The sequence below is a fragment of the Vombatus ursinus genome, unplaced genomic scaffold, assembly GCF_900497805.2.
Source record: "Vombatus ursinus unplaced genomic scaffold, bare-nosed wombat genome assembly UNPS02000577.1, whole genome shotgun sequence".
Classification (NCBI taxonomy): Eukaryota; Metazoa; Chordata; class Mammalia; order Diprotodontia; family Vombatidae; genus Vombatus; species Vombatus ursinus.
The window spans coordinates 12,650,658-12,672,961 of NW_020940355.1; the positions used below are offsets into that span (position 1 = coordinate 12,650,658).

Here is a 22,304-nt window from a genome sequence, read left to right on the forward strand (position 1 = left end):
GCCTATGGACCTTTCCTCAGAATAATGTTTTTAAAAATATAAATAAAACACACTGACTCACAAAGGAAACCAATGATATTGAAATAAAAATACAATTTTTTTCCCATTGAAGTTCATAGGCCACTTCTAAATTTATCCATGGATTTCTTGGAAGTCTGTGGACCCTACATTAAGAATTCCCCTTGAAAGAAGGTTATTTCTGTTTTCATTTTTGTGTAGATTTTTTTCCTTCACTGTGCTTATTTATCACAGGGAAAGAATATACTGGGGGAAGAAGAGATATACTGGGGCAGGGCAGGGGAAGGGGAATCAGGGGAAAGTGACAGTGATGTAAAAGAGTGTCAATGTTTTAAAAGTGGAAGGCGGGAAAAACCTATGTCTGAGGCCCAGCACCCTGATGTTCTGGTGAAATAGAACAAAGAATAGAAAATAGAGAAACGAGTTTCCTTCTATTTTGTCTATTTTATCTGTCTGGTCGGGGCATTGCTGGGCAAGTGGACACCATCATGGAATGAGGAAGGGGCCTCACCATTGAAGAGCCAGGCATTATAGGCATGTGGCCTCCCATGGGCATCCTCATGCCAGGAGGCAGCCCCACAGGCCATGAGTTGGGGGGGGCATCCTGCTAGGGTGAGGAGATGGGTTCATAGGCCCTCCTAGTGGAGGAGCCAAGAACAGGTTGGGAGGAATTCTTCCTTGTTGAAATGCAGTGCTTGTTTTATCAATCAGGCTCTGGGCTTGCTTTTCCATCCATTTTTTTTTATGATGGTCTCTCACATTCTCTTTGTGTTTCCTCCCACTACAGTGTGTCTTCCTCACAGATGGCGAATCATAAGTAGGGTACGTATGGCAGTAATCACAGTAAAACTTGGGCATGATGTTGCACAGTTATGCCTTACTCTGTCCAAGGTATCTTCAGAACAGACTAGCTGGGTTCCTCACCCTCTTCACTACATCTCTTAATAAGTTGTCCACATGTAAGGCTAACTTCAGCATGGCCTTATCCAACAGATAAAATGGAACCTACCTCTTCAGAAAGATACTTAGCAGGGATGTTAAAGGATGGACTGTACCCTAGCAATGAGAAGATGAGGGCACACGCCCCCAACTGCCTGAAGAGCCTGGTTGACTGTGGAAGGGAGAGGGAGAGGGAGAGAGAGAGAGAGAAAGAGAGAGAGTGTGTATGTGTGTGTGTGTGTGTGTGTGTGTGTGTGTGTGAGAGAGGGAGAGAGAGAGAGAGAGAGAGAGAGAGAGAGAGAGAGAGAGAGAGAGAGAGAGAGAGAGAGAGAGAGAGAAGAAAGAGGAACAGGGAGAAAGAGGGAGGGAGACAGGGAGAAAGGGTGAGAGGGAAAGGGGAAGAGAGAGAGGAGAGAGAGAGGGGAGAGAGAGGGAGAAAGAGACAGAAATAGAGAGAGAATGAGCAACCAATCCACTTCTGTTGTTTTTAAAGGACTTTGGAATGATTCTGATGTGTGAATAGGAGACACTTTATTGAAGAAGGGAGCTTTTAAAGAAGCATTTTGCCTTCATCTCAAAGAGATCAAAGAAAGAAGAAAAGGTCTTATAGGCATAAAAATATTTATGGCAGCTTTTTTTATGATGACAATGACTTGGAAACTAAGGAGGTACGCATTAAGCTAGAGAATGGCTGAACAGATGATGGCATACGAATGTGATGGAATGCTATTGTGCTATAAGAAATGATGAAAGAGAAGACTTTAGAGAAACTCTGGAAGATTTGTATGAACTGATGCAGAGTGAAATGAGCAAAATGAAGAGAACAGTTTATACTATAACAACATTTTGCCTGACCCAATAAAATGCCTTTATAAAATCAAGACAAAAAAGAAACGAGAAATCCTTAAAAACAAGAAAGCAAGTTTACTCTGCATCTTTGAGCCCAATGTGTCTGAATGTATAAAAAGTTTTATTTAATATTTAGCTATAGCAAAAAGCCAAATACAGACACTGATAATATCCACAGTAGAGAAGAACACTAGCAACATTGTGGATCAGGATTCTTCTTTATTATTCTATTTCAGAAACTATCACTTACATGAAATTTTACACATTGATTCTATGAGAATTAAAAGCTATTAGCTGTTCCTGGTCTTTGTGGATGACCTGATACATTCAAATTCAAATATACTTGTGAAAAATCAGATATACTTCCATTTACTGAGGGGCATAATAAGGTTAATCAAGTCAAATAATCTTTTTTTTTGTTTGTTTTTTAGGGAATTGGGGTTAAGTGACTTGCCCAGGGTCACACAGCTAGCAAATATCAAGTGTTTGGTCTGAGGCCGGATTTGAACTCAGGTCCTCCTGACTTCAGGGCAGGAGCTTTATCCACTGCGCCACCTAGCTGCCCCGCAAATAATCTTAATAAAAAGATTATCCCAAAAATAAAATGATAAACAGGATCTAAATTAAAAAATTTCTCATTGCCCTTGCTTATGGGACATTAGTTATTCAGACTCTAACTCTATACTACCAGAACTACTTTTTTTTTTTAAACTGAGGATGACATCCTTAGAGGGTCAAGGATGCTTTTGACTGTGTTTTTATTCAACGCAAAGGACTCACTAATATTAATGAATTAGAGGCTTTCTACAATTTCTTTTTGACGTTGATCTACTTTCATCCTTAGAGAAAGGAAAAAGTAGGAACAAGTACATTTTTTGTAATTTGCTAAAACATGATTTCCGGGCTGTAAGATACTTATAAAGGTTTCTGTCAATCTCAATAGGCTATTTAATTTCTATAATCAAAGCCATTTGCTGTTCCCATTTTCATTAAGGTAACAGTGAAAAATAGTTAGAAACTTAATTTGTGTGCAGATCGCATTAATAGATTAGAAGCTTGAAAAAGAAAACAGTGGCAACTGACTGGTTATAACAGGATGATGTCCACTGTGGGGCCCCTGAGAAAAAAGAACCCAACAGTCGGCCCACATGCAAGCACTCAGAGGAATGTAAATGCTGTGAGAGCACTTGACAGTTTTTCTTAGACAGAGTCAGCAGCCCAGGCCACATGGAAGAAATCCAGAAGGAAGCATGACGGGCTCTCTCCAATCTCTCTTTCACACAGTTACCCAAGTTACATTTGCAAAGCAGAGGTCTGACCATGTCTTTCTCTTGCTCAAAAAGCTTCAGTGGCTCCCTATTACATCTAGGTAGAATGAAACACAAACTCCTCTATTTGGCTTTTAAAGCACTCCACAATCTGTCTTTAAGTCACTTTTCAGGCTTATTACATGTTATTTCCCTTCATATATTCTATATTCCAGTCAAATTACAGTTATCCCTTCTATATCACAACTTTCTCCATTGCTGTTTTGATATATTGAGGGTCAGCCATAAGAAATTAAATGGGAATTTTTTGGGAGGTTTGTGGAAGCTGCAGACAACACAGAAAAGAGTTTAGAAACTCAGAAATGCAGAAAATATATGTATAGTATTGTGTAATATAGCCTATGACCAATTTTACAATAATGTATTGTAAACACCCCATACAACAAAAAGAAAAAAAAATTCAGACCTCTTCTGGTACAAAGGGAGGGCCAAAAAAATTTATGTGGATTTTCCAGATGGGAGAGGGTGCTGTGCCCCTAGGGTGGGGTGGGGGAGCGCTGCACTCCTAGGGCCCACCTTCCCCCACAATGTGAAAGGGATAACTGTAGTCTATTTGCTTCTCCTCACAGAGGTCATTCTGTCTTCTCTCTTAGTTAGTGCCTTTGCCCAGGCTGACTTCTATGCTTCAAAACTCTGTACTAGTAACATCTCCATGAAGCCTATCTGGACTCCCCCAGATGCTTGTGGTCTCTCCACCTAAAATTTGCCTTATATTGATTTTGTACATATTTATATATATACATGTTGTCTTCTCCAACATTCTATGACCTACGTTAGATCAAGAAGTATATCATTTAGCATAGTGTCTGTTACATAGTGGGTACTTAAATACCTGTTGATCATTGATTGATCCTTCCCCTCGCCAACTCCCCCATTAATTTCTCCCTTCTTGAAGAGTCTTAGAGCACTTCATCTATATTACTCCCTACCTTGTATTATGCTTATCTGTGTTTACATCATATCCCTTCAATGGGATTTATATTTTTTTGATGACCAAGATGACAATGGTGATGATTTCTTTATATGCATGGTGCCTCTTGTAATGCCTTGTAAAATAGGAGGTTTGTAATCAGTGGTTGTAAAACTTCAATTCAAGCCTACATTTTATACTATACAACCCCACATGTGACATATCACTCTACTCTAGTGGTTCTTACATGTATAAACAAATTTAATGTCCTACATAATTAAGTGTCAGGGTGGGGAATCTGCCATCTCTGAATAATCTTGCCTTTTCTAAGCCTAATCAACCCATTAACTATCCATGTTCAGACTATGCCTACCACGATGATGGAGGGAAGATAATGAGTTCACATTTACATATTGCTTTACAGTTTATAAAGCTTTATAGATACATTGTAAAGTTTGATAAACTGTAAGTTTTTAGAGGGTAAGGACTGTTTGACTTTTGTCTTTGTATCCCTAGCAAGCAGCACTATGCCTGTCACAGAATACAGACTTAATTAAGGTTTGTTGATTGATCATTTCATCTCATTTCCATCATAACTTTGTCAGGTAGGTGGAGAAAATCTTTGCTCTTTTACAGATGGGGAAACTAAGATTCAGAGGCATAATGACTGCCAAAGGTCACAGAGCTAGCAAGTTGTAGATCTGGGACTCAGACTCAGGTACTCTGGCTACAAAGTTGGTGTTCTTTCTACTGGAAAGACACTCTAGAGAGGCACAACATCGTCCAGTGAATAAAGGGCTGACCTTGGAATTAGAAATGGCTAGAGTGTGGGGCCTGGATTCAGGAAGACCTGAGTTCAAATCCAACCTCAGACTCTTACTAGCTAGATGACCCTGGGCAAGTCACTTAACTCTGTTTGCCTCAGTTTCCTCATCTGTAAAATGAGCTGGAGAAGGAAATGGCAAACCACTCCAGTATCTTTGCCAAGAAAACCCCAAATGAGATCACAAAGAGTTGGACGTGACTGAAAAAGACTGAATGACAACAGCTTGGGAGTTAGAAAGACCTAGCTTCAAGTCCTAATTCTGACATACTAGTTGTATGACCATAGGCAAGTCACTTAACTTCTCAGAGTTACAGGCAATATGATTAGTTGACACAGGTGAGTTCCTGATTTGTATTAGTGAAGGTACTTTTCACACAGATTGTTCTCCACACTAATGAAATCATAGGTCTGAATAAAACAAATATATCATAGAGTTCCTCTAGTCCAGTGACCATACACTAGTGGAGAATTTGATCTCATATTCTTTTTTTTTTTAATTTTGTACTATGAATGTGGAGCCAAACATTTCTTCAGGTTATTTGGACTTGTACAAATTGAAAATCAATTTCAGAAAACATATGTTATTTCCAGTCTGACACAGACATTTCTGTGACTCATAGTCTCTCTTTTTCTTTAATGGCAGTTTTGAAAGCCAGAGCAAAAGATATTTCAAATAAACGGTCAAGTTGTTAAAGACATAATGCAGACAGGAAAAGGAAAGTAGATTTTTTTATTTTTGAAATTAGAAATTGTTTTTTAAAACAACTTAAATTGTAGTTAAAAATGTTCTTAAGAATATGAAATAACCTTTGACCAAAATCATTAAGGATTTTACTTGGCTATTCCTAATGCATGCAAATGTGACTGTTTGGGAGTCAAGCACAGTAGAAGATTGCAGTCTCCAGATGTGGATAAGTTGTTCTTTCCTTATGACCATTTCTTGGATAGACTTTTCTTTTCTACATTTAAAATATTTATTTATTCATCTATTTATTTATTTGGTTTTCAACATTCACTTTTATAAGATTTTGAGTTCCAAATTTTTTTCTCCTTCCAACCCTCTCCTCTCCCCTCTCCCAAATGGCAAGCAATTTGATATAGGCTATACATATACAATCACATTTAACATATTTCCCCATTAATCATGTTGTGAAAGAAGAATCAGAACAAAAAGGAAAAACCATGAGAAAGACAAAACAAAAAAAAAAGTAAAAATAGTATGCTTCAATCTGCATTCTGACTCCATAGTTCTTTCTCTGGATGTGGATAGCATTTTCCACCATGAGACTTTTGGAGATGTCTTAGATCCTTGCATTGCTGAGAAGGACTAAGTCTATCAAAGTTAGTCATCACACAATGTTGCAGTTACTGTGTACAATGTTCTCCTGGTTCTGCTCACTTCACTCAGCACCAGTTCATGTAAGTCTTTTGGATGATGCTTTCAATGGTTGCTGCCATGAAACATCCTGATCGATTCTGTTAGCACTCCTCTGAGTACTGCATTGTTGCAAATTCTGATGCAGCCACTTTTCTGTGAGCTATTTCTTTTGTTTAACTTGGTTGTGTAGAAATCCTTCCCCAACCTATACACATACTGCCATGCATCAGTGGTTCTTGCTGTGCTGTTTTCAGCACCACCTCTACTCTTTCCTTATCCCCTTGAAATCTAGATTCTACCCTGATAATTCTGCTGAAATCACTTTCTCAAAGGGCATTTAGGACTTTCTAATTATCATGATCCTAAAGGCCATGTGCTGTGGCCTTTTTAAATATCCCTAATTCTCACTGCTTGTCCTACAAAATCTTTCAACAATGATCACCTATTTCTGAACAGTCTACTTCCCCATTCAACCACTCAATCAATAAGCATTTACTAAACTCCTACAAGGTATGACAGTTGGTAGCACAGTGGATAGAGTGCTGAGCCTAGAATGAGGAAAACCTGAGTTTAAATCCAGACTCAGACACTTACTTAGGAAAATGACTCTGGACAAGGCACTTAACCTCTGATAGCCTCAGTTTCCTCAAATGTAAAATGGGGATAATAATAGCATCTATCTCAAAGGGTTGTTGTGTGATAAGATTTGTAGAAGTACTTAGCATAGTGCCTAGCACATAGTAGGCACTATAAAAATGCATTTTCCCTTCCCCTATCACTTCCCTAATATGTGCCAATGTGATAGGTGTCAGGGATACAGATACAAAGAATGAAACAATCCCTACCCTCAAGAAACTGATATTTTAATGAGTGAGTGAAACAACAAGTGTATGTGTATATATATATATATATACATATTTATTATATATATATACATTTATTTTATATATATATATAAACATTTACAGAATAAGTACAAGATAATAGTTAGGGAGAGACAACACTAGTAGTTGGGTTGATTAGGAAAGGCTTTTGTGTAGAAGGTGGTGTTTGAGCTAATTTTGAAGGAAGTGTGGTATTTTTGGTGAAAGAGGCACAAGAGCTGGCCAATGCAAAGGCACAGAAAGGGAGATGGAGTGATGAGTCTGAGTGGCGGAGAGAAGGCCAATTTGCCCAGGTCCAAGTTAGAGAGTAAAGTGCAATGAGTCTGGAAAGATAGCTTGGGGGCAAGGTTATGAAAGGCTTTAAAAGTCAAAAAGAGGTACTTATATTTTATCCTAGAGGAAATTGACAGAAGTTGACTGAATGAGTGACATGTATATCTTCTCTTAAGGAAGATCACTTGGGCAACTGTGTTGTGTATGAACTAGAGTGGGCGAGACTTGAGGCAAGAAGACCAATTACAAGATTTGGCAACTGATTGAATTAGTGGGGTAAGGGAAAGTGAATAGATAAGAGTAATGCTAATTACCAACTTTGGAGACTGAGAAAATGGTGGTGCTTGCAACAGACTGGTGCAGGATATATATGACTATGAATCATCTATATAGAGAGGATAAACTCACAAGAGGTGATAAAGCCACAGAAAGAATGTAGAAAGTGATGAAAGAAGAAAGGAGAAAGAAAGAGGACCCACATGTGCAAAAATATTTATAGCAGCTCTTTTTGTGGTGGCAAAGAATTGGAAATTGAGAGGATGCCTATCGATTGGGGAATGACTGAACAAGTTGTGGTATATGAATGTAATGGAATACTATTGTGCTATAAGAAATGATGAGCAGGCAGACTTCAGAAAAGCCTGGAAAGACTTGTATGGCCTGATGCTGAGTGAAGTGAGCAGAACCAGGAGAACATTGTACACAGTAACAGCTATGTTGTGCAATGACCAATATTGATAGACTTAGCCCTTCTCAGCAATACAAGGATCTAAGACATCTTTAAAGGCCTCATGATGGAAAATGCTATCCACATCCAAAGAAAGAACTATGGAATTTGAATGCAGGTTTAAGCATACTATTTGCTATTTTTTTTTCTCTTCTGTTGGGTTTTGTTTCCTCTTCCTGGTGGTTCCTCCTATTGGTTCTAATTCTTCCTTACAACATCACTAATGTGAAAATATGTTTAATAGGAATGTATATGTATAGCTTATATCAGATTGTGTGCCATCTTGGGGAGGGAAGTGGAGAGGGAGGAGGAGAAAAATTTAAAACTCAAAAGCTTATGGAAGTGATTGTTGATAAATCAAAATAAATTAATATAAAAATTAAATGAGTTTGGATAAGGAAATAAAAAAAAGAAAGAAAGAAGAGTTCAGAACAAAGCCTTAGGGAATACCCGTTGAAATGTATGATTTGTACAATTAACCAGCATGGAAACTGAGAAGGTAAGAGGAGAACCAGGAGAGATTAGCATCACAAAAGCCCAGATAGAAGAGTATCCAGGGAGTGGAAGGTAGTTAATGGAGTCAAATGTAGCAGAGAGGTCAAGAAGGATAAGTACTGTTAGAAGATAATTGGATAATTCATAGACTGGTGTTAACTTTGAGCAGAGCAACCTCAGTTGAGTGATGGAGTTGGAAACCAGATTACAAAGAGTTGAGGTGAGAGAAAAGGAAGTGGAGGCAGTAAACGTAGACAGCCTCTTCTAGGAGTTTGGTTGAGAAAAAGAGAAGATAAACAGGATAATAATTTGAAGAGATGAGAGGGTCTAATGAAGATTTTTAAGGATCGAGGATATCAAGATGTTTTTGAAGGCCATAGAAAGGAACGAGCAGATAAGGAGAGATTAAATTTAGAGGAAACATCATTACCTGCTAGTGGGAATTAGGGAAGGCTTCATGGAGAAGGTAGCATTTGAGTTGTTTCTTAAATGTGGCTAGGAATTCAACAAGTAGAGATAGAATATTCAAGGATAGGGAAGAGCACAACCAAAGGTGTAGAGTTGGAGAAGAACATGGCATGGACAGGTGCTAACAAGTAGTTCATAGATGTCTTGAAGGCAAGAAAAGGGAGCTCATGTTAAATGACTTCAGTTTTCAGTAGAGTAAGATATGAGGCCCTCAGCTGAGGCTGGGGCAGGGGAAGGTGTGGGAAACCTCAGAAGCTTCTAAGACCCCAGTGCTTCCCCAGTTCTCTTTCCATCTCTCATTGGTCTCCTTTATAGGTTCTTTGTTCTTTTTCAGAATCCTTAAGGTGAATGTTCCCCAAGTTCTTTCCTCAGATCTTTTCTGCTTTCTCTCAAGACCCCCCCCTTTCTCTCATTTGTTCCCAAGGCTCCAACAATTGCTTCTATTTAGACAGTCCCAAATTTGTATTTTCCAACCCTGCCTGCCTTCTGACACTCCAGAGCTGTATCTCCAGATGCCTACAAAACATGACCCACCAGCTCCTCAAAATTCACTCACCTCCTCCTTAGTTTATTTTTTTTTAAATCAGCACTTTCCTTCATTAATTTTGTAAGTGGCACCACCAGTCACTATCTCCCAAGTTCAAAACTTTGAAGCTATCTTTTTACTCTTCCCTTTCCCTCACTTCCCCATTCCCAACTCAATGACTTGCCAATTCCTGTCCCATCAATCAACGTCTGCAATATCTTTGACATTTATTCTTTTTCTCTCTCTTCCCATTGTCACCACCAGGCTAGAGTATTACAACATTCTCCTAACAGGTCTTCCTGCCTCCACTCTCATTCTAATCCATTCTTCAGGTTGTAGCCAGATTAATCTTCATTTTTATATAGACTGTTTCATGGGGTTCTTTTGCTCAAAATCCTTCAATGATCTGCTATTGCCTACTGAATTATATTTAAATTCCTTATCATGGCATGCATGACCCTCTATGAGTAGGACACACCTACTCCTCCCATCTCATACTACTCCTGCATTATACTTTATGCTTTATTATATTAAAACAAACTACTTGACAGCACCTGTCCATGCTGTGTTCTTCTCCAACTCTACACCTTTGTTTGTGCTCTTCCCTGTCCCTGAATGCCCTATTTCCCCTCTACTTGTTGAATTCCTAGCCACCATTTAAGAAACAACTCAAATGCTACCTTCTCCATGGAGCCTTCCCTGATTCCCACCAGTAGGTAATGACCTTTCCTCCTTTGGGCCTCACATGGCACTTGGCTTATATGGTGTTATTTTAGTTACCTCTCTGTCTATCTGTGTCTGTCTCTATCTTTCTGTACGTATTTCTATATCTCCCTACTAAACTACAAATTCCATAAGGAACCAACAGTTTTTTTTTCTAAAATTTCTACCTTTTCTAATGTTTGCAGCTCCTATCTAGCACCTGCTATAACACACTGTGACTTACTAAATGTTAGGAAGATTTGTTGAATAACCCATCCGGAGCAACTATCTTGAGCATAACAGATATGTAAAAAGGTTGTTATCACAGGACAATTTATCCTCACTCTTGATAGAAGTTTGGCATGTTGATGTTACAAATGAGAGAGAGGAGTGAATAACTGCTGTGCTGGGGAAAATAACAATAATAACTAACATTTATGTTATGTTTTAAGGCCTTTGCAAAGGACTTTAATCACAGCAACCAAGTATTATCTCAATTTTATATATTAAGTAACTGAGATTAAAGAATTGACACAAGGTCACAAAGCTAGCAGGGGCCATAGCCATGATATGAACCAACATTTCCTATCTTCAAATTTAGCACCCTTTCTCTAGTTGTGTTTATCTCCAAATAATATATACATATATATGTGTATGTACGTATATACCCAAATGTGTATATATATATATACATACATGTGTGTATATATGTATGTTACAAAATACATATGTTTATACTTGATAGGTATACATGAAGATGTAAAGTCTTACATGAGGACCAAGGGGGGAAAGATCGTAACTGACTGGGAAGGCAGTAGGTAGTACAGTGGATAGAGCACTGGGACTGGAACAAGGAAGAACTGAATTTAAATCTGGCTTCAGTCACCCTGGGCAAGTCAATTAAATCAGACTATTTTTTCATCTGTAAAATGGCACCTACTTCTTAGGGTTGTTGTGAGGATTAAGTGAGATAATATTTGTAAAGTACTTTGCAAACCTTAAAACTCTACATAAAAGCTAGTTGGTATTATTATATTCTAGACTCACACAAATGAGAAAACTTCCTCTGAAGCTGTGAGGGTATGATGGGTTTTATTTAGTATTTCTAACATGTCTTTTTTTCTAAAGACTTGAAACCTTTAAAAATGTTTTTAGGGGATCAGGTGTTAAATTTAGAGCTACCTTTGAAACCTGTCACAAAACATTTTAATAAAGGAGCTAGAGACATAAGTAATGTTTATCATCCTAGATTTCAGTAATAGATGGACTTCACTTGGGAATGAAGTTTCCTCGAATTAAAATGTAATGCATTTTTACGTCTGAAGGTACTTGATTTGTTCATGGATTTTGATATTAGACTCAGTATGTTATCATTCAGAAAAGAATGAAATTTTATATTCTAGCCTATCAAGAAGCTTTAAATTATCCCAGATCTTAGAAGGTTAGTACTGAGAGAGACATTGGGGATTACCTGCTGAATTCAAGGTCTCAGTGTTTAAGTAATAACTTGCCGAGATAGAGTCAGGGCAAGAGGGAGCCGAACAGGGAAAGTCCTTTTATTTTTTGATTTACTAATGTCTCCACTTGCATTCAGTCAGCAAAATGAAATTAGAATTTTATACTTTATAATTTCACTACGACATTCAGGTCCCTTCCCAGGTGCTGAGATATGAATACTTCATTTGAATTACTCCAGAGCAGGGATTCTTAACCTGTTTTGTATCCTGGACCACCTTGGTAGCCTATCAATCCCTGCTCAGAATAATGTGTTTTTTTTTTTAATCATAGAAGAAGAAAATGCCAAATTTCAGTCAGAGGTTAGTGAAAATAAATTGTAATTTTTTTGTCCCATCTAAGTTTAATGATTCCCTGAAAGCTAGCGATAGTAAAAACCCCTGCTTTAGAGGTGAGGACACCTAAGTATTGTCAACATAGAAGCAGAGCTGGCTAGGAGTATAGGAGGAGCAGGCATTACTACATGGACACCGAAGTCCTCCCTAACTTTCCCTTTGGCCATCCTCTCCAACCAATTGATTCCTAAAATCCTACTATCAAAGATTTATTCATTCATTTTATGGATTTGGTCATTATTAATATGTAAATACCCTTGGGAAAGTCTAGCATTTGTAATCACCAAAATCAGTTTGACTTGGATGCCCATCAGTTGGAGAATGGCTGAACAAATTGTGGTACATGATTGTGATGAAATACTACTGTGCTATAAGAAATGATGAGCTCAATATTTTTAATAAAACATAGAAAGAACTGCACAAAACAATGAAGAGTAAAATGAGCAAAACCAAGAGAACATTGTATACAGTAACAGCAATATTCTTGTAAGAATGACTTTGAGAATGTTATTTTGTCTATTATCAATACCCAAATTAACTATAAAAGACAGATGAAGAAGACACTGTGCATCTAGAGAAAGAACTTATAAACAGAAGTATGTATAGAATGATTTTACATTTATCTATATCTATTTGTGTCTAATGGTAGCCATCTCTAGGGTAGGGGGGGAGGGAAGAAAAAAAGAAAAAAAATTACGATAATTTTGTTGTATATTTGAAAAGAATAGCAAGTTGTGCATGGTAGATTTGCAGTTTCATGTACAATCATCTTTTTATTATACTACATTTTGGAAATGTGTTTTATTCCATAAATTAAAAATAAAATAAAAAAAGACTTGCCCCCTAATGCCTGGTTATTTCCTCATAGCCATTATGCCTACAATTCTGCTACAGGTGGTGTTGCCCAATGGAGAGTCAAAAGAATTATGATGAGACTCTTTCTTCAGTTGTGATCAGTTGAGAGGGAAAATATTTAGCACAATCAAATCCTTTTTTATCTACAAGAATATGTCTCTATATCAGTGGTTCCCATTTGGTAGTTCGCAAATATTTTGAGGGGGGGAAGGAAGGGAAGGTGCAAGGGATTTTTGCTAAATTTTTTTTAATGACACCTTAAGCAGCAAATAATGGCAGAATATTGTCAGTAGCATATGAAATTACCCTGGAGTTCACAATACTTTTTTTTTGATGTTGTTGAAAGGAATAAACAAGGTTTTTCATGGAATATTGTTCAAAAACCATTTGTTCATGGGGAATAAAAAACATTGAGAACCACTTCCTTATATTAAAATAACATGGATTATTAAAAAATAATATGGATTAACTAACTATGATGTATATGAGATAAGCAGGCAAACAGTAAAGAGCCAAGATAGAGAATAGGGAAAGAGACTGGGCTTGTGATTTCATATATATATATATGTACACACACACACACATACACACACATACACACATATATGTATATGCCCAAACATGTGTTTCATTCATGGCCTCATCTTTCAATCAAGATCTGGTTTCCTACGTGACAATTTATTGAGGACTTCCAATTTTCTCCCACCTATTTAGAAGCATAGAATTTTAGACTTGAAAGATACCTTGGGATCATTTCATTATACATATATGTGTATATATATGTGCATACATACATATATACATACACATACATAAATATATATGTATATATGAAGAAACTCCTACTGATACAGGTAAGCATCTTCTCTGAAAGACAACTGCTTAGTGCACTGAGGAGGTTGTCCATGGTCACATAGCTAGTATTTACCAAAAGCATTTGAAAGGGTTAGATTCAAAAGAAATAGAAAACCTCTAGCACCTACACACCCTCTAAATGGTATTAATTCTTGCTTAACTTTTACTTTTTCTTTAATCCCCTGAGAAAACTCTTTAACATGAAGGTGTCCCCAGATATGGACTATCTATAGCTATCTGTAAAATTCTTATTATTAAAATTCTTTCTAGACAGGTATCATCAGCTTTCCATCATTATTCCTTATCACTTTTAAAATTATCCATTGAGGAAACTAGTCCATCAAAAAAGGTTCCTCTACTTGACCTTTCTGGCCAAAGAATCTTGGAAGGAATGGAAGGAGTCTCCTTCCATTCAGTCCCTCAATTTGTAAAACTTGGCTTTTTTGCTTTCCTTGGTTATGGCAGAAAGCTCCCAAAGCACACAGAGCCCAAGCATGTGGTTACTCCATGATCTCATTTTTTGATGAGGATCTGGTTTCCTAGGTGACTATTTATTGAGGACTTCCCATTCTCTGCCACCTATTTAGAAGCATAGAATTTTAGACTTGAAAGATGCCTTGGGATCATCTCATTATATACATGAGAAAACTAAGACCCAAAGAGTTTAAGCAATGGCTCTTGTCACAGAGCTAGTAAGTTCCTCACTAGTAAGTTAGTAAAGACCTAGAAGGGGCACTTAGGTGATTGCTGTGTCTGAAGTCAGGAATACTCATCTTCCTGAGTTCAAATTCAGCCTCAGACACTTACTAGCTGGGTGACCTTGGGCAAGTCTCTTAACTCTGCTTGCCTTAGTTTCCTCATCTGTCAAATGAGTTAGGGAAGGAAATGGAAAACCACTCCAGTATCTCTGCCAAGAAAACCCCAAGTGGGGGCATGAAAAGTCAGATATGACTGAAAAACAACAACAAAGATCTAGAAGTCAACTTTTATCATAAGATACTTCTCCAGCATCTTCTCTTTACAATGGACGTGCCACCGACATTTTATGATTGCTAGCTGTAGGTATAACTCTTTTGTAACTGCTTATCAGAAGTGTTTCTTCAAGGGCCAAACTTTCTTTTCTGAATTTTTAAAAATGTATTTTGAACATAATAATAGAATACTTTCAAAGAAATTTACAGTTATTTTTATCACAGAGAGGCACCATTTTAAGGCATTATTACATTGAAAGGCAGCAAGCTGTAGTGTGCAGAAAGTCAGCCTTGGAGTCATGATGGCCTAGCTTTAGGTTTTGTCTTTGATACATATTGGCTTTAACTTCTCGGTGATTGAGAGTACAAATTATGAATAACTGCTGGTTTGAAGTAGCGGAAGAAATTTCCTCATTGAGGGGTTTCCTACATTGATAGAAACATAGGTTCTAATTTTTTAAAAAAAATCACTACCTTAGTATGAGTAAATAATCTGAGAGAAAGTTTTAATTGAGGACTTGGAGAAAAACATGAATATACTGAGTATTTGAGGTGGACTGCATTAGGGGTGGCACCAAGAAAGAGGAAAGACTAAGAACAGGTAGGCTCTGGATTCACTAGAGAACCCTCACAACTTGCTTAGGTATAGCCTACTTATGGGTACTTTACCCAGGCTAGGAAGAGGCAGCATCTCATGGAATGAGTAATGTTGGAATAAGGATTGCTACTTATTTGTGGGTTTAAAACAAAACTGGTTCTTGAGCTTCCCAAAGACAATGAAATCACTCCCTTTTCAAAAGTCTGGTAAAGGGGAAGCTAGGTAGCTCAATGGATAGAACAATCAGCCCTGGAGTCCGGAGGACCTGAGTTCAAACCTGGCCTCAGACACTTATTAGCTGTGTGACCCTGGGCAAGTCACTTAACCCTTTTTGCCTCAGTTTCCTCATCTGTAAAATGAGCTGGAGCAAACTACTCCAGTATTTTCACCAAAAAAATCCCAAATGGGGTCATGAAGAGTCAGAAGTGATTGAACAACAATAATCATTTATAATAGCAATCTTGAAGATACTGCACAATGCCATGGGCCATGGTGGAACTATTCCATGAGGAAATGTAAAATAAGCCCAGGGGTTTTTTACATCATCATAATAAAATAAGGTGAGATAAACAAAGAAAACAGTAAATTGTGAAAAAAAAACTCTCCAATATTTACATATGGAAACATCTGTCAAGATTGTGACATAACATGCTGTTTCCAGTTTTGTAATTAATCACATAACTAGCTGGCAGAAAAACTGTTATTATTTGTGAGGGATTCCTGTTGATCATGGCAATGCAATTATTTAATAAAGCCTTCTGTCATAGGATAATTTTTTGAGGGGAGGGGATTAAGAAAAAATTATACTTCAGGGAAGCTTGTAATAATTTCCCCCTCTTGGTATCCTTTGTATGGCTTGTCATTTAAATCTTGTTCATGCTATAACTTTTATCAAATTAGTTGGATCTGGACACTATGTAAATGATTATTTAAAACTGATATTAAAAGTACAGTCTGGTTTATAACCTTATCATACAGTTGTATTCACCCATAGTTTTCAAAGATAACATTTCTAGGCAAGACATCAGAGAGTAGCAAGCATCACACAGGGCTAAAAATGTGACAAATTTCTATGCCAGGTGAAAGTTGTGATAAACATTTTCAATTGGTCAGTCAAAAAGCAATGCTGAGAATACAAAGAAAGGGAAAAGTCCCTGTTCTCAAGTAGTGCACATTTCAATGAGGGAAATTACATATACAAGTACTACACACACACACACGTACTATATATATATACATACATACATATATGTCTTCCTGTTTCCAGTTTTTCCATCCTCCAAGGTGTGTGTGTATGTGTGTGTGTGTGTGTGTGTGTGTGTGTGTGTGTGTGTGTGAGAGTGAGACAGAGAGACAGAGAGAGACAGAGAGAGAGAGAGAGACAGAGAAAGAGAGGACAGAAGGTAATCTGAGAGGTGAAGGCAACTAGGGGGCTAGGAAAAGCATTCTGAAGGTTAGGATTTGAAATGATTCTTGAAGGAAGCCACAGAAATGAAAAAGCAGAATGAGGAAGGAGGGAGAGTATTACTGGCATAGGAGAAAGTAAAAAAAGAAAAAAAAGACAGAGATGGGAAATATGTGAAGAGTTGCAAGTAGGTCATAGCGGCTGTATTATAGAATGTATGTAGGAGAGTAAAGTATAAGAAGACAGGAAAGGTAAGGATGGGCCAGATCATTAAGAGCCTTAAAAGCCAAACAGAGGACTTTATGTTTGATCAATTCAATTCAACAAACATTTATTAAGCACCTACTATATGCCAGGCACTATGCTAAGCCCTAATCATGGAGGTTGTTGTCATTCATCCTTCATTTTCAGAGAGGCACACTGACATCAGAGGGTGATGTCTTGACTTGTGCATGAATTGGATTTAATCATGGAGAGAACAGGGAGCCGCTGGAGTTTATTGAGTAGGAGGGATGACATGGTCATATTTTGTGAAAATTATTTTGACTGCTGAATAGAAGAAAAGATAGAGTAGGGAGAGGCTTGAGGCAGTTATACCCATTAAAGACTACTTCAGTAGTCTAGGCAAGAGGTGATAAAAGCTTTGGTCTAGGGTAGTTGCTGTGTGAGCAAACAGAAGGGGACATATATAAGAGATATGGTGAAGGTCGAAATATAAGTATGTAGGGTGAGTGCAAATGAGGAGCTTAGGACGACCTTGAAGTTGTGGGAAATAAATATTTGATAATCATCTGCAAAGAGATGATTGCTGAACTCATGAGAACTGATAAGATCACCAAGTAATAGAGAGCAAGGATTCTAAGCCTAGAATCCATGAACCCCCTTTTTTTCTTTAAAAATTTGATAGCTGTATTCCAATATAATTGGTTTCCTTTGCTGGTGACAAGGGATTGCAGGTTAGGAGAGGGACTAGGGCTAGATATATAGACCTGGGAATCATCTACATAGATTATTTTTCTTATTAAAATATTTTGTGCATATGTAATACTGAACAAAGGCAATAATTATTTAAAAAACCTTGATCTTTTATTTTTATATTATCTTTATTTCCCAATACATCCCTTCCTCTTCCCTGACTCAGAGAATGATTGCTTATAGCTATATATATTATATATTATAACTATATATATTATATTATAACTATATATATTATATATAATATAAAGAAAGAAAAGAAAGGTATGTCAGCAAAACTAATCAACACCTCAACTAAATGTGGCTGTATAGTCAGTGTTGAACACCACAGGCTTTCATCTCTGTAAAGAAGGGAGGGAGGTACATTCTCAGATCTCTTCACTGGGCCATGCTTGGTCATCATAACTGCAAAGTGTTGAGGTCATTGCAAAGTATTCAACTTCAATGTTTTAATCATAATATATATTGTTTTCTTGATTCTGCTTATTTCATCATACGTTATTGTTCATTTATTTCGGTTGTATCCTACTCTTCATGACCCCACTTGGGGTTCTCTTGACAAAGATACTAGAGTGACTTGCCATTTCTTCTCCAGCTCATTTTACAGAGAAGGAAACTGAGACAAACATGGTTAAGCGAATTGCCCAGGGTCACACAACTAGTAAGTGTCTGAGGTCAGATTTGAACTCAGGTCTTCCTGACTCCAGGCCTGATACACTATCTACTGTACCACCTAGCTGCCCTTCCCCATCTATCAGGTCATGTAAGTCTTCCCATTCTTTCTTCTGTTGTTCAGTCATCATTTCTTACGGTGAAGTAATATTCTATTCCCTTCACGTACCAAAATTTATTTAGTTATTCCCCAATCCACAGACATTAAACAAAGGAATTTAAAGAAGCGATAAGCCTAATGAGAATCAGTATGGTACAGTAAACAGATGGCTGACTTCAGATTCAGAAAGATCACAGCATCTTGTGGTGCAAAGAGCCATGACTTGGTATCACAGGACCTGAGTTCAAATTTGAGCATTGGCATTTATTATCTTGGATAAGTCACTGAACCCCTTTGGGACTCAGTTTCCTCTTTTATAAAATTAGGGGGTTGGACTAAAAGACCTCTAAGGCTCTTTTTTAGGACTATGATCCTAAATTTATAGACAGTTGCCTATCTGGCCTGATAGAAGAAATCTCCATCCTTAAACTAATTAAGTAAGCTTAACACTGCCTGATATAAATACAATCTACTTACATTTTTAAAGATGATGACCTTTTATTTAAATATCAGGCTTTTTCCTTTATAACACCAGTAGGAAAAAAAATTGCAGCCTCTGCAGAAAAGTTGTGCATATTTTTTGTGATTTGTATTTGCACTCAAAATTAAATACAACATCTCCAAAATGTTTCTCTAATTTGCTAACAAAAAAATTCAAAGCACCTTATTGTATATGATTAAATGTTATCTTCAATTTCTACTGTACAATGGAAATGAGACATAAATTTGAAAGTAATCAAATCTATTCTTTTTTTCCTTGGCTATGTGCCCTCACTCATCCTCTTTACTTGTGAGAGCTATGCTTGATCACAGGCAGGGATATGCTGGAGTTAGCTCCTACTGGCTCCTGAAAGCCAAGAGTTAAATTTTCAGTGTGAGCATTTACACCTCAGAAATTGACAAAACTTGAAAATTGGGTTGATTTATTGTTTTGTTGATTGTCTCTAGACTTAAGAAGGTGAAGAAGAAAATGTTAATAAAACAGATTAAACACAGAAGTGTGTCCTGCCTACACAGACAGATAGATAGATAATTTGGAGAGCCAGTTGTTAAGCACTTACCAGCAAACTCCTGATTAGAGAGGGAAATAATGACACAATTGTAGAAGCCTAAGCTAAAGTTTCCAAAAACAAGAAGAAAGCTTGATTTTGTCTTCTTGTCCTGCTCTTAAAGCTGTGGAAATTATAGTGCAGGACAATGCCATTTTATGGAGCGTAGAAAGTGTGAGGAATTAGTCTTAGGAAAGGGTTAGGAATCAAGATACCTGTGTTCTAGTATGGGCTTTGCCACTTAATAGGTTTATGACCCTTGGCAAGTCACTTCATCTTTTTGGGCTTCCAACTGTAAAAATGAGAGAGTTAGCCTGAGAAGATAAAAATGTATTCTATTTTATTCCTTTCCATTTAGTTCTGTGCTGATCACCATGTTTGTCCAGAGAACAACTGTCCAGTCCAAGACAACTTAGAATGTTAGCAGAAAAGGTCTGTCTCCCTGGAGTAAAAGGGGAGCACAGTCCAGCATGGGCAGTATCTGGCAAGGAAGACACAAGTTCTACCCAGTAAGTCAGTGGTGAGGTCCCAAGCCCTGGTTCAGCCCAGCAATGAGGCCCCACTCCTCTGGTGCAAGAAGCTTGGAACAGTGCCCTATCATCCCACAAGCAGAGCCCAACTATAACATAAAGTTAAAAGTCATGAAATAGACTGGAAAATGAGCAAAAAATAAATAGAAAAAGAATCTGACCATAGAAAGTTACTATGGTGATAAGGAAGATCCAAACACAAACTCAGAAGAGGCCAACAGTGTCAAAATAGTTACATGTGAAGCCTCAAAGAAAAATGTGAATTGATCTCAGGCACAAAAAGAACTCCTGAAAGAGCTGAACAGAAGGTCAAGAATATCAAGGGAATTAATGAAAAAAAAAACGTGAAGGAAGATGACCTAGCCGTACTAGATTTGAAGCTATATTATAAAGCAGTAATCATCGAAACAATTTGGTACTGGCTAAGAAATACAGTGGCGGATCAGTGGAATAGATTAGATATACAATACACAGCAGAAAAGGACCACAGTAATCTAGTATTTGATAAACCCAAAGACTCAAGCTTTCAGGACAATGACTTACTATTTGACAAAAACCGCTAGGAAAAGTGTAAAACAGTATGGCAGATACTAGGTATAGACCAACATCTCATACTACATACCAAGATAAAGTCAAAATGATTACGTGATTTAGACATACAAGGTGATATCATAAACAAATTAGGGAAGAAAGGAATAGTTTACTTGTTGTAACTATGGAAAGGGAAGAATTTGTGACTAAACAAGAGATAGAGAGCATTACAATATGTAAAATGAATAATTTTGATTATATTAAAAAGTTTTTGCACAAACAAAACCAATACAACCAAGACTAGAAAAAAAGCAGAAAGCTGGGAAAATTTTTTGCAGCAAGTTTCTCTGATAAAGGCCTTATTTCTTAAATATATAGACAACTGAGTCAAACTTAAAAGAATACAAGTCATTTCCCAATTGATAAATGTGGAACAGGCAGTTTTCAGATGAAGAAATCAAAGCTATCTATAGTCACATAAAAAAATGCTCTAAATCACTATTGATTAGAGAAATGCAAATTAAAACAACTCTGTAGTACCACCTCACACCTGTCAGATTGGCTAATATGACAGAAAAGGAAACTGATAAATATTGGAGGGGATGTAGGAAAACTGGGACACTAATGCACTGTTGGTGGAATTGTGAACTGATCCAACCATTCTTGAAAGTAATATACAACTATGCCCAAAGGGCTATAAAATTGTGCATCCCCTTTGATCCAGCAATACCACTACTAGGTCTGTATCTCAAAGAGATTTTTTAAAAAATGGAAAAAAGGACCTACTTGTATAAAAATATTTATAGCAATTTTTTTTTGGTGGTGGCAAAGAATTGGAAACTGGGGGGGGTGCCTATCAATTGGGAAATGGCTGAACAAGTTGCGATACGTGAATGTAATGGAATACTACTGTGCTATAAGAAATGATGAATGGCTTTTTGTGGTGGCAAAGATTTGGAAATTGAGAGGATGCCCATCAATTGGGGAATGATCGAGCAAGTTGTGGTATATGAATGTGATGGAATACTATTGTGCTATAAGAAATGATGAACAGGCTGACTTCAGAAAAACCTGGAAAGACTTACATGGTCTGATGATGAGTGAAGAACCAGGAGAATGTTGTACACAATAACAGCCATGTTGTGCGATGACTAATATTGATAAACTTAACACTTCTCAGCAATACAAGGATCTAAAACATATCCAAAGGCCTTGTGATGGAAAATGCTATTCATAAAGAAGACAGAACTATGGGGTTTGAATGCAGATTGAAGCACAGCATTTGCTATTTTTTTCTTCTGTTGAGTTTTGTTTCCTCTTTCTAGTGGTTCCTCCTATTGGTTCTAATTCTTACTTACAACACCACTAATGTGAAAATATGTTTAATAGGAATATATATGTATAGCCTATATCAGGTTGTGTGCCATCTTGGGAAGGGTAGTGGGGAGGGAGGGGGAGAAAAATTTGAAACTCGAGCTTATGGAAGTGATTATTGATAAATCAAAATAAATTAATTAAAAAAAGAAATGATGAGCAGGAAGGCTTCAGAAAAATCTGGAAAGACTTCTATGAACTAATGTTGAGTGAAGT

General features: G+C 37.2%; 1 protein-coding gene and 1 pseudogene across 1 annotated transcript in view; both read right to left on the reverse strand.

Annotated features, from left to right (window-relative positions):
* Positions 1–22,304, reverse strand: part of PHACTR1 (phosphatase and actin regulator 1) — a 242,340-nt gene that overhangs the window by 123,280 nt on the left and 96,756 nt on the right. The window lies entirely within an intron of this gene.
* Positions 464–876, reverse strand: LOC114053874 (annotated as a pseudogene).